The sequence below is a fragment of the Alligator sinensis genome, unplaced genomic scaffold (genome assembly GCF_000455745.1).
Source record: "Alligator sinensis unplaced genomic scaffold, ASM45574v1 scaffold528_1, whole genome shotgun sequence".
Taxonomy (NCBI): domain Eukaryota; kingdom Metazoa; phylum Chordata; order Crocodylia; family Alligatoridae; genus Alligator; species Alligator sinensis.
Genome location: NW_005841846.1, coordinates 2,499,773 through 2,513,637, shown reverse-complemented (window position 1 = coordinate 2,513,637; position 13,865 = coordinate 2,499,773). Strand labels below are relative to the sequence as shown.

At 39.2% G+C, this 13,865-nt stretch overlaps 1 long non-coding RNA gene across 1 annotated transcript in view; it reads right to left on the bottom strand.

Moving 5' to 3' along the window:
* Nucleotides 1-1,810: 1,810 nt before the first annotated feature.
* LOC102384823 overlaps nucleotides 1,811-13,865 on the bottom strand; it is a 24,404-nt gene continuing 12,349 nt past the window's right edge. Inside the window, exons 2-3 of the long non-coding RNA XR_322907.1 lie at nucleotides 2,551-2,576; nucleotides 1,811-2,430 (exon numbers count right to left, since the gene is read on the bottom strand). This is a non-coding gene — a long non-coding RNA (uncharacterized LOC102384823). The remainder of the gene's footprint in view (nucleotides 2,431-2,550; nucleotides 2,577-13,865) is intronic.

The following is a 13,865-nucleotide window of genomic DNA, read 5'->3' as shown; positions in this document are numbered from 1 at the left end:
CTGAGCTCAGCATGGCTGAGAGTTGGCCCCAGAGCCAGGACGGCTCCCCCTGCCCTCCAGAGCTCAGGACAAGCCTCCAGCTCCATGCAGCTCTGCCCCTGGAGCTCAGGGACTAGGCAGACAGCAATGTGGCCCCCTGCTGCCTGGGAACAATTTGTTTCTGGTCGGTGTCTACACATGCGGTATGGCACGTTACTTTTTATGTGCTGTTTTCTAGTGCCTGTAGCTATCGGTACTAGCAAATGGTTCATAAAACCAATCTAACATGCAGTAATTGATGTTCATGTATAGACATTGATGCTTTACTGCATATTAGATTAATTTAATGTACAGTAAAGCAGTTCATGTAGATATACCAACTATGTAAATAAGAACTTCCTTTTGTTAGTTTTAACCTTAATACCTACTAGTGTCATTTTGTGACCCCTAATTCTTGTACTGAAAGAGTAAATGATAAATCCTTTTTGTATTTTCTCTTTGCCATTTAGTATCTTGTATTTACCCTTATCGTGTCCTACCTCAAGCATCTCTTTTCTAAACTGAACAGGCACAGACTGTTTAGTTTCTCCTCATATGGAAGCTCCTCCCTACTTGTTGTCCTTCTCTGTACCTTTTCTAGTTCTTCTGTATCTTTGAGGTGTGTGGACCAGAACTGAGCACTGTATTCAAGCTGTGGACACACCATGGGTTTATAAAGGAGCATAATAATACTTCCCAGTTTGTTAACAATTCCCTTCTCAATAATCCCTAACATTTTGTTTGCCTTTTTGATGGCTCCTGAACAGATGTTTTTAGTGAACTGTTCACAATGACTCTCAGTTCTCTTTCCTGTGTGGTAACATAGAGTCGTTCATAATGTAGGTACAATTTGAACTATTTTTGCCCAGCTGCATCACATTACACTTATCTATACTGACTAGTATCTGCCATTTAGTTGCCCATTCACTCAATCATACCAGATCTTTCTGTAGTTCCTCATAGTCCTACCTTGGTCTTTACTACTGAACATTTTGTGTCATCAGCACATCTGGCCACCTCTCTAGTCACTCTCTTTTCCAGATCATTTTTGAATGTATTAAACAGCAGTGGCCCCAATACAGATCTCTGGGGGACCCTGCTGTTTACTTCTTTCCATCCTGAAAACTGAACATTTATACTCACTCTTTGCTTTCTATCTTTAAAGTAATTTCTAAGCCATGACTGGATATTCCCTGTGACCTACCTAATTTAGTTAAGAGCCTTTGATAGGGGACCTTGTCAAAGACTATTTGTTATTTATTATTTATTAAAACAAAACCAAAACTTAAAAAGCTGTGAGGTGCATCTACTACAAGTTCAGTGGGAGATTTTAGCTAGGGACCAATTCTCCAGAATTTTAAAAAGCATCAGAAGTCCTAAATTCTTATTGCAGTATTCCTGTTTTTTCCATTTTGAGTAGATTAACGTACCAATTGTGTTAGAAGTTCTGGGACCATAGAAACTGGTGATCCACCAGGATTTCATGAAATTTATAATGCTTTCACTTCACAAAAGTAAGAGACTGCTTAAATGTGAGGTAACATTCAGAAAGAGACTATACGTTAGGCTATCATCATCACCACCACCATTAATTCACAAGAATTTGTCAAGATAAGGGCACTCAGAAAGAATGGAAAAAGAAAAAAAAAAAAAGCCTCTTTAGCTGAGCACTTAGTGATTTTTAGTTTATTTGACACCATCATAAAGTATACTGCACAAAACAGAGCATAAATGATATTCAAACAAATCAGTATGGTCTAGCTCAGAGAAATTCAACAACAACCACGTCCCCCACACTCAATAATATTAAAATCCACATAACATGCCTTTCTACACCATCAATCACTTTTCCTAACAAAAGTACCCCCAGGGTTTTATAACAGGCTCATTTCCTTAACCACTTCCAATAATCCAATGCTCTTGGAATCAAGGGTTTTATAGGGAGCATCTCTGCCCATAATCCTTTGCAGGAAGGGAAGTCCCTCCTTTCTTTCTCCAGGTGACTGAGTGTCTAGTCAGTCAGGTAGTTTTTTCCCCTTCATGGTTGTGTAAGGGTGTCACTCCATCATAAGCACTTACAATTCCATAAAATTAATGTCCTATGTTTTCTCCTGGTCAATACCAGTTTTTGTTAATGTCATCTCTAGCTGAAACCCACAGTGATATTAGGTACTGCAGAGAACGATTGTAATAACTGAAACTAGCTGCTGGTGTGCCCAAATGGCCTGGGCAGAATGGTCATCAAGTGCAGTTTAGTCCTGAATTCCTTGCAGCCCAAACACAAATTTTGGATGGTTTGGTTTGACTGGATGCCTTGTTGCACCAAGTGTTTCAGGCTACATGAGTAAAGGCTTCACAGTATAGCTGTATCAGGATGTGACAGTTACAACACAATTTGTAATAATGTTTCCCCTAAAATGCAGAAAAAAAATGTCAAATATAGGTCAAGAAGCCCGTGCCACCCCAAATTACATTTAGTGTGTATCTTACCTGTTCTAAAGCAGAAATCTGAAATAATGCAATATGACTTACCTAGCTGAGTGGGACTCTTCCAGAAGCTGGAACAAAAGAGAAGGCAAATGATGGGTCCTAAGTACATGCTCACTTTAGCAAGCTTAAATAAAATAACTACTAATTGTAAAGTGCAATATTAATAACAAGCTTTAAGAGGCCAATGTGAAAGCTGTCCCAAGTGTTAACAGTAGAGCTCATATGAAGCAGAAATGATAAAACAAAGCCAAATGTAAAACTTAAAAGTGTATACCACAGGAAGTGGACTGATGTGTTAGGAATCAACCTCAAGATGGACACAAGCATAAAAACTAAATAGCAGGGCAAAAAAAAAAAATCAGTTTGTAACCAATTAAATTGTTATTCAGTGAGAGAGGAGGAGAAAATATTGAAAAAAAAAATATAAACTTGTAAAACATTTATATCTAGCTGATTTTTCTAATGTACCATTAGTTAACAAATGAATTTGTTTAAGCTAAATAATTACTAATTATAGCATAATGGGGAAAAAAAAAATAAAACAACCAAAACATTCAACCATCCTTTTCTGAGGAACTGAGAACCAGCTGCATTTGTTTTTTCCTGGAAACCCTTTCAGAAATGTTAATTAAAATAAATGAGCTACTTATCTTCAAATATCATTCAAGACTTTTAATGGTTCTAACACCAAATATCCTTGTTAACAGCACAATAGGTGCTTTTTGTTTCATTTAGATTATTACAAAACCCCTTCAGTTCTGTGCCATGTATTCTGTATAATAGAGTCCATTATTATTAAAGAAATGACTTAACTTCATGTACCCCTCAAGGAAAGTTCACTCACTCACTGTATGTTTTCACAAAGTGTTCAGTTAAAAAAAAAAAGTAAAAATGGTGCACGGTTTTATAAGGTGGAACATAATACCTTTTAAAAGCTAGTTTTCATGCTGGTACTTTGTTCATTTGAGAACATGACTTCATTTCCCTTAGAACAGTTACAAAAAGTAAAAGAGAAGAACGGGTTGTTTTTTCTAAGAAAATGACTGTCACTTCAACCTTTAGTCAGATAATGACAGGTTTCTTTCCTATGTTGCAAACAGGATGGAAATTAAAACCATATGGTAGATACTATTAAGAATTAGAAATGACTTCTGAACACCCATTGCTCCTATTGGTTTTAGGAACATCAACAACAAATCAGACAGTATTTTTTCTACATAAGTAATATTCAAATTAATACAATGTATTAAAATGGAAGGAAGCTGCATCTGTATGATGGCTGACTATACAAAAATCCAGGTGAAAACAGAAGGGAAAGGTATAAGTACTGCTTACTTCATTCACATTAATTCCAACAGTTTGGGTAGAACTACTTATATGATGACAGAATAAGCTTCAAGTTTTGTGGAAAGCTATCACAGTAAGACATGATCTGTTAAGGATTTGTAAAGCATATACCTTTTACAGTATTTGCCATATGCCACAAAATCTTAATAGCATATTTCCCATTTTAAACCATATTGAGGCTGGTCTGTGCAGTCAGGTCTACATACCATGGTTGAATCCCTGTAGTTAGGGTAGTAGAGGGATTGTCCATCCCTTCTACTGTAATAGGCTGTGGGAATCAGGAACCATTATAATGCTCATCACCCCATTATGCAGTGTATCAGTGGATATCCTGTATCTTATTTCAGTACTAAAGACAAACATTAAATATATATGTAGGCATAAGAACATAAGAAATGCCATTTACTGGGTCAGATGATAGGTCCTTCTTGTCTGGTATCTTGGGTCACACAATGGCAGAGAGTGAATACTGAAAGGGAGAGTGAACTGGGAATGACCAGGGTTTTTTCACTGTTCCTCTCTCACTTTCAGCCTCTAGCATTTAAGGTCTTATTTATTTCAGTGAAACTATGAGCTTATAGTTAAGCACCTCTGAGTAACTTGTTGAATAGAATGTCTGTAAATACTGAGGCAATGAGAGGATATTTTTTCGAAAGTAAAAATGGCTGCCTGGACACCGACCCTTCTATTTTTCTTTTTTCTGTGCTTCTTCTCTATATGAGCTAAAAATGGTTTGACCTATTCTTTGTTTTCAGTAGTTGTAACTATCCACATTATGCCATCAACAAATATACTATTCAAATATGAAACAATTATAAATACACTGTAGGAACACAGAAATTGCCAGTCTAGTGCTAGGCTTTGGCCAGCATCTGCTTTTTTGATACTGGGTGTTATGACTGCGAAACAATTACAACTTGCTTTCTAGCATCAGAGAGTTAGTACCTAGAGATTTGAGGGGCCTTTTAACAAAGGCCTTCTATATATCACTGTGCACCTTTGGGTGCAATGAACTTTAAGTTTTATCACAGAAATAGTCAGTCATATACATCCATAGGTTACATGCCAAATTGTATTCTACAAGAGGGAATTAAAATATATGTTGACTAGACACAAACAAAATTAAGATATACTGGTACCAAATACAAATCTTTTACATTTGTCCAAAAGATTTAATATCTTTTTCTATGTATATGTAGTTTATAAATATACTTTTTTCTAGTCTGTTTCTTTTTGACAGTTGAAAATTTCTGATCTTGGGAAAATGAAGTTTTTCTGGAGGATACAATCTCCTCCTCCAAAGCATATAAGTGTGAAGGTCTCTTTAAAGTGAGCTTTATATGCTGAATAAAATAAAAGGTATTATTCATAATTATTTTCTCTGTATTAATTGAAATTGCTCAGTTTATAAAGGTAAATATGATTTCTTTCTACCAGTGTAGCAAACTCCATCTTGGCAAGATCTGCATGCTCCTTCTTCCATCAGATTCTTCCATTAGTCTTGATCTGCTTAGCAGTGAAAGGTCTACTAAATACTTTTGCCAAGGCCCAGCTACTCTCAAGACCTGTTTCCAGCGTGCCTGAGAAGAGTAAAAGCTTCTTTCATGGACTTTGTTCTACTAGCAGAAGATAGTTTACATCATCTTAGACTGTGCCATTTAGGGAGGGAGGAGAGCTCTGCCTTTCTTAATTTCTAAAGCAGGGACAAAATTTTGTTACTCCTTGCACACCTGGGTGTTTTGGGCACTTAAGCCTGCACTGTTGAAACATAAGTTCTCACACATAGACTGACTATGCACCGTACATGCATGCCTGAATGTAAATCTAGAAGAAAAGGAAGCTGAGTAATGAAGGCAGTTGTTCAGAAAGTTGGAGAACCAGGTTCTATACACGCCTCAGTCAAGAAGGACTTGAATCTGTACCTGTGCACACCAGCATAGTGCAATAGCACACATTAGTTACCTATGCAACATTCCCTTTGGAGCTGTGCCACTGCCCCTTATATTTAATAGTCAGTGAATGAAATGGCTGGAAACCAGTCCAATGTAGAAGTTCCTGTCCTATTAAAACAAAGGACTGCCTCCCATGCAGAGCAGAAGCCATTTAAATTTTGTGCTTTGCATCTTGGCTCTGCATTTCTCCCTCTCTTGGCTGGCCAAAGGAGCCATTTTCCCAAGGAATGCTTTAAAGAGGAAGCAAAGAATACCTAATGGGCACATCTACACATGATGCTACATTGCTGTACCAACACGCTACAGTGAAGTAGCATCCATGGGCATCTCCATGTGACCAGCAGCTACTTTGCCATAGTAACATGCTCCCCTGATATAGTTCATTGCTACGGCAAAAGGAAGTACTAAATCAAGGCTTAGTAACAAAGCTTCCATAGCTACACATGTAGACATGCCCAGTGTGTAGTGTGGTAGTTATAGCACTGTGCTTTGGAAGTCAGAAGTGCAGGTTCAAAGCTCCCTTGGACAAGGTGCCAAGAACCCAGGTTGTGTGCTTCCTAAGCAGGTATCCTAAATCATTTGTCTACTGTGGCTATAATGGGAGGGGGAGGCAGCTCCTTCTCTGTTATCGAAACATCCATTAGGCAGGAGGTTTTGACTAGGTACATTTGACACACATGCATCTGGACTGGGTGCAAGTATATTATATAGCTTTGTACCTGCCCAGACAGTACAATAAATTGCCAAGATACTGAAGGCATGGAAGAATTCATTTCACTGATCCTTCATACAGCAGTTGTATTGGTTCTCTAGACTATCCATAGTAAAATCTCTTTCTAGCTTTGAATGAGAGAAACTAATTCAAATATCTTATAGACACCTTAATAATTACTTTTCAAAACACATTCATCATTAATGAAAATGTACTAAGTTCTAATACAGCACATTTGCTTCCAACATGTATCACATGAAGCTATGTGGAATGAACTCGCTTCAGTATTGTTTATCTATTCCTTAGTGGTTGGTATCTATGGCTTTTTATAGTTACATATCTTTTTCCTAATCTTGGAATTACTTTTGTCTATCAATTTCCATGAATGTTACTGTCCTACAGTATTATTGGAATGGGCTACCTTACTCCTTTTAGGGTCAAGAGGCAATTACTGGCCACCTGTGGCCAGTTAGTTGTTAATAGCAATAGAGAAAAGGCATACTGAGAGCTGGGAACTAGAACAAGGATAGCTAGGGAATGAAAAGGAATACAAGAGAAACAGAGTTGCTAAGGCATTCCAGGGAGAACAGGGAGTAGCATAAAGATCTTAAAAATAGATTTACAAGATGGTTTTTAGCTTGGACCTTTTCAGTTTCCACTAAAAGATGACAAAAGATATTTAGAAATCTGTGTGAGAACTAATCACAGGTGTTGGGGGAGGACTGAACTGATGGAAAACAGCAAGTAGGTGTATTTGGTTTTGTTAGTCAAGCTCCTGAGAAAGATGAAACTAAGGTTTGTACTTAGAAAGTTACAGCTAGTTCCAAGGAGATACCTAATGAGTTGACTGGTTCATTTCATTTTTAGATTTTTTTAATACTTCATATTTTTTCAGCACTTATACACACATTTGTATTTTTCTTTTATAATCCATTTATAGTGTTATCTTCTAAAGAATATCTGTGATAACAGCTATAATATGAAGTGCAGATGAAGCTCTCCTGAATACAAAAGTGAATTGATGGTACTTCCTCTCTTAATCTTGTGAGACAGCTAACGTTTTACAGTATATGATACTCATTCATTACTTCAGAAATAAATACTTGGTGCCATACACAACGCAGGAAAAAATGAATGTCCTTGGCCTTTGAAATTCCTGCTTGAGTGCTCTTTCGGTGTGCAAAGATACTAACAATAACTTGAATTTCTAACACTTTCAAAAAATGAAAAGGGGACTACAAAAGAGAGGCAACATAACCAAGTAATACAGGGAGTTCAAGACAGCTTAACAGGATTTCAAATATACCTCTCTTCCATAAACTATAAACCAATTAATAGGAAGCTATAAAATGCTACTTGACTGAAAAGTCTGGCTTAAAGTTTATCATACAAGTTCTTTAGATTTGATGTTAACTTGAAACATATACAATATGAAATCAAAATCCAAAGAACTGTTATTTGCTGTGTTTCAAAAGACAAAGTAGCAACTAAGATTGACTCTCAAAATTGGAAGAGCAGCACAACAATCTAAGTGAAAAATTCTTACTTAAGTAACTTGACAAATGCCTAAATATTCTGATCCTTCTCGATTGCTATAACAAAAGTAAACTATTGAACCTATCATCAGAATGCTTAAAGGTTGAAACAGGCTTGAAGAATCATTTGGGAGAAATCGGGAGATATCAGAAAGCTACAGTTAGAACTCAAACTCTCAGACAACTATGCAAAGGGACCACAAGTTGATGACAGATTTTGCTGTGGTGGGTCACATGTATTTTCTGCTTTGACATCCACTGGTCAATCTCCCTTGTTCTATTCTAAAAATGCCAAAATATTTATTTTTTTTATTTATTAATTTAAATTATTATTTTCTCAAGTGTAGTGTGCATGTCTGTGACTGAGTCAAACACTTATGCTCCTGTATTTTATTACCTTTCTCTTACCCTTTGGTTCTCCTATGGGAGGCACTTGATTGGTAAAGAATGTGGAGATTCTTACAGGACAGTTCTCAATGCCTTTATTGTTTTGTTTGATGCTTTTTAGCATCTCAGAGGGGATGTTATTTAATATGTGAAAAGATTATTCTGGGAGTAACTATGACATCTCCAGCATTCCTCTCTTATATTAAAATCCAAATAGTTCTAGAAAAAGGCCAACTCATATTAACTTAAAAACTAGATTAAATGGAGGGAGGAAAAAAAAATCTTCAGCAGTCTGATATCTCCCATATTATATATATATTTTTACTCTTGTCAGCAGAACAAGCAAATCTAGGTTCAGGGATATGGAAGGGAAGAAGTGGCAAATGCTCCCTTCCTTGGAGTTAGACAATTCATTTCCTGCGTTTGGAAATTTTGCAGGAAGGAAGTGTGTGTGTGTGTGTGTGTGTGTCCAAGGTACTTACATGGCTCTATCACTGTATTAGCTAAGCATAGGGTGACCATACATCCTGGTTTGCCCAGGACAGTCCCAAATTTTGAAGGCCATTCCCAGCTGGTTGGTAAAAATTAAAAATAGAGTCCCAGAATCTTAGGGGCACAGGGCTCAATCTGGCACGAGGCAGAAGAGCATGGTGCACCAGGCAGCTATGCCTCCCCACAAGACTGCACCCGCACCCCTGCCCACTGACCTCTGCCACTGCCACTGCCTGCAGCAGCGTGGCTGACTTAAGGGAAGGGGAAGTGTCCTGGATATGCTGGTTGTCCCTGATTTCCTTATGGTCACCCTAGCTAAACACCTCAAAATATCTAATGGAGAGTGGTATTATTTTCCTATGAAAGCACTTAAATCCATAGAAGAATCCTCAAAGTTCCCTACAGCTTCCCCAAACTTGAGCTTTGTAAGTGCTTCCATTTTTAATGCTAAAGTTCTCCAACTAACTAAAGTCCTACTTCTCCACATGCACAGAGGTCCTTTAGTCTTGGTGGGGAAGAGTAATTTAGCACATGTAAACTCCAATGTAATCCCAAAACTCTGACACAGCCTCTCTGGGGAAATAATCAGATAATCATAATGTATCAGGTTGAGTGGAGACTACTACTTTCTTTTAAAATTGTATGCAATTTTGTGTTTTGAGAACCTGGCGATAATGTGGGAAGCCTGGGTTTAATTTTGTCTTCTTCTAATGGAATTCAAATCCATATCTATTACAGTGCCTTAACTAGTGGGCTTTTGGATATCCTGAGATTATCACAGTCCTAGTTCTGTTGAAGATAGGCAACTACGAACACCATACTTACAATTCACCCTTGCATAATTTCTTGTGCATATGGGAGAGTACATTTTTAGAGGCTCGCCTTCTCTTATGCTATCTTCCACAGGGCACAGAGGCTGTGCAGGGGATGATTTAGGGGCATTTATATTTTGAATCTCCATGTTTGGGTAAGGTTGGCCTTTGAATTCAAAATCCTTCAATTATACGTTTGCTACAAGACAACTGAAGGCAAGAGGAAGAGGTATTTCAATAAACCTCACAGACAATAAATGCAGAGTTCCCATCTCAGCAAATTTCAATTTTAAAACAGTTTTTACAAAAGTTAGCTTGCAGAGACAATTGTACCTAATAGTTCCAGGAGAAAAAAAGAGAGCATCTTCAATCAAGAAATTGCCATAATTGCACAAAATGAGAGAAGGCAGGCAAAAAGTATTTCAGTCAAGAAAAGGAAACTTCTTGCAAAGAAAGAAAATAGTTTCCAAGTTATCAGCTATAGAAGAATCAAGCGATTTCTGGCTAGCCTGAAAAATGTAATTTCATATCACTGAAAATAAGAGAGTTTAAAGATTTTTCTTCTGAAGGAAAAAGGCAGCTGTTTAAGAATTCTGATTTGTATTAATATAGATTAGGCTATAGATTCTATTAAGATACTATATTGAATATTACAATTTATGCATAAAACTGTGACCACTTAAATAAACCCTTTCAAATTTTACCCTCCAAGCCTATTATAAGTTTATGAATTTGTTTTTCTCTTCATTTCCCATTTTTTCCTGTGGGTCACATTCTTCAGCCTCTACATCATCCCACTTGGGAAAAGGTATTCCTTTCAATGAAAGCTTTGTTTGTCTGTAGGAGTGACCATTCATTTTTATACCTTATCATTTGCTTCTTAAAACAAATTATGCAGTGACACTTTGTAGCAAAGTCTTGGCCCTCAAGGGCAGCTATGAAGCCCCCTGGTGGCCCAGTAACTCCTGTTCCACACCAGCTCCTCAGGGTACCCTCCCTTTTCCTTACTTTCCTGCCACACCTTGATGGAATTTATAGTACCACAGAGGTTGTCTTAGGGTCCCAGAGTGAGCCTCAGTCTCTTAGCTGTCTTGTGTTCCATGTCCCCAACTGGCACCAGGCTTGCCCTCAGGCACTAAATTGCCTTAGAGGCATTAATCATGGTCTCCATCCTCCCCTGTATACATTGCCATCCCTCACAGATGGAACTTAGTATCACTTTGGAGGAGCCCCCTGGCCCTAACACCACACTTGCTCCCATCAGGTCTCAACTGTGCTTGGACTTAAGCCTTCCTGGCTTCAGTCTATTTCTCTGTCGTGCCCTCTCAGCCTTGGTCCACTGACTCAGACCTCGGTTTCTGGGCTTCAGCCCCTTCTCAGACCATTCAGGCCCCTGGGGTCCCTGACCCAGGCAAAGCTGCTGTCTTGTGTCCCAGCCCCTTTAGGTCCCTGATCCAGGCCAGGCTGCTCCCATGCTGCTCAGTAGGACTGTGAAAATTTTTGCTGGCTGTTTCGTCTCATTTTGAGCTCAAAACAATGAAATCAAATGAAACAAAGGGCTTCGAAACAGGCTCAAAACAAAATGGGGCCAGTCAAAACATTTCAAAAGTTTCAAAATGTTTTGAGTTTTGAACCTCAAGCTGGGCTTGCCTGCAGGGAAATAGAAAGTAAGGAGAGGGACAGGAAAGAGGGGGCAAGGAGTGCTCTCATACTGACTGTGTAGCTGGCCAGTGACTGTCATCCTTCTCTGAGGTCCCTTCCAATACCAGTGCTCTGGGGGAGGGATGGAAAAACAGCATAAAAGGCAGCATTGTTTGAACTGCCTTGCTTTCTGTCACCCATGTCATGAGTTTTGCTTGTCAGCAGCCTGAGGTGCAGTTTTCCAGAAACTCTTGCACCTATCTCCTTGAAGCTTGGCAGACTTTGTGGCCTTGGAAGGGGCTACTACCCCTGCAAGTTTCATCCAAATCAGGCAAGAACTGACAAAAGTATAGGCAGTTCCATGCTTCCCCATTATAGCCTATTGGCAGAATGTCAAAACACTGTTGAAACAGTGAAACAGTTTTGACAAAATGAAATGAACAGTGGTTTTGAAATGAAACAAAACTTGAAATGAAACACTGTCCTGTTAAAATGGTGAAATGGAAGTCAAAATGAAACAGTGTTGTTTCACACAGCCCTACTGCTCAGCCCCTTAAGGTCTCTGAATTTTGCAGGGTTCTACTCTGGGTGCCTCTCAGATGTCCCCATGGCTTCCATACTACTCCCAAAGCCACAACCCAATCCCCATCTTAGATTTAAATATAACACAAATATAAGTGAATGGCTTCCCAAATTAAACTTTACCCCCACCATGGGCTAAACCTCCCCACTAGCTGTCCCATCTAGCTCCCCTAGGTAGCTTATATGTCTACGAGTCTGTTTCAAAACACCCTTTCCAGGGAACTCCTTTCCACATAGTATGCAGGGCCAGACTGCCCCTTTTATCTCAGGCCCTGGGTTTATATGCCTCTAAACCCCACCTCTTCTGGCCATGTGACTCTCATGTGACACACAGGGGCTTCCCCTTTGCCTAGAGGCTAGATTGTGCTCCTCTGCTGCAGCCCCATACAGCAGGCTTGGTCTGCTGCACTCTCTACTTAAAGTGACAGATGCCTCTGGCTCCCAGTCACATGTTTGCACAGAAGAGCTAGAATCAAGAATCAGATTCTGCTTTCAATTGATGTGATGGATTTTGTGAGATTATCAAGATTTACATTGATGCAACTAAGATCAGAACATAGTTTGTTAGAAATTTTAAATTTCTTCAAGATAAAAGATACTACCTAATGTGGATTACTACTCACTTGTGTGTATGCTAACAGTTGTGTATAAAACACAACTATGGACCAGACTCTTGTTGTGGACTCTCTGGTTCCTAATCTGGAAAAGTGCTTAGCTCTATAAATCCCACAAGGCTGGTCACATGCTTTATGTACTTTGCTGTATTGGTTAGGTTTCACAAAGTGATGTGGGAAAAAAAGTGAGAAACTTGCCCTCCACTTCACCCAAACAAAAATGCAATCTCTGAAATCCTCCTAGACTGATGATGTAGCCTAGTAACACTTTCCATGTCTCACATTAGCCAGAGAGTTTGGAATTTTGGAATCGGGGTAAACTCTTTCTACCCAGCATACTTAAAAATGGATATAGTTCCTTTGAAATTCAGCTGCACACGTTTCTCATCATGAACTAATCCCCAGAAAAAGTCAATGCTTATTGTATTTATGTATTCACATGGTTATAGTGTTTATCAAGCTGTTTCCCTCAACCCCAGGGTTTAAACAGAATAAATTGAGGTTAAGAGGTTGTTTGGAAAATTCTTGACAGCATTATTGGTTGAAGAATGCTGTTTTCTTCAAGCATAATTTTTCATGGATTTTTTTTTTTTAATTGAACTTAATCAAGAAAGTTTCTCCAGTCCAGGATGTGTACAGTAGGGGGAAGGGATTGGACAGGGGAGAGATACATAAAGAATAGCCATTGATCCAGTGATTAGAGCACTCAGAATGTATGTGCGGGTAGGCGGGGAGGGGTGGAGAGGACAACTTGAAGAAGGAATTAGCATTTCTCTCCTTTCACTTGAGATCCATAACCACTGGGCAAAGGGCTACTGAGATCATGAACTCATGATTTTTCACTAAAGGCTTCATTCAGCATCATTTACATTTATGTTGAAATTAAATTTCAAGATCTTAGTCTCTTTCTCCAAACAGCTACATTTTTTTTTTTTTTGGTCCAGATCAGTACAAGACAGCACTGGATCCCCCCAGCGGGGGAGCGTAGGGGGCGGGACTGCCGGCAGGCACTTCCGGGTAGACCGGGGCGCCTGATTAGCTGTTGGGGCAGGGGCGGGAAATTCAAACCCCGGGCTTTAAAAGCCATGGGGTGACGTAGTTCTCAGCACTCGGGAACCAGCAGCGGGAAGGAGAGGATCCAGGCACACGTGTGTCCCGCACGCACGTGTGCCCCCTTACTAACTTGCTGACCGGAGGCGGAGGCGGAGGCGGCGGCAGCAGCAGAGGAATCAGCAGCCAGGGCAGCAACAGCTGATCCCCCAAAGGTAAGTGGGGCGGAGGGA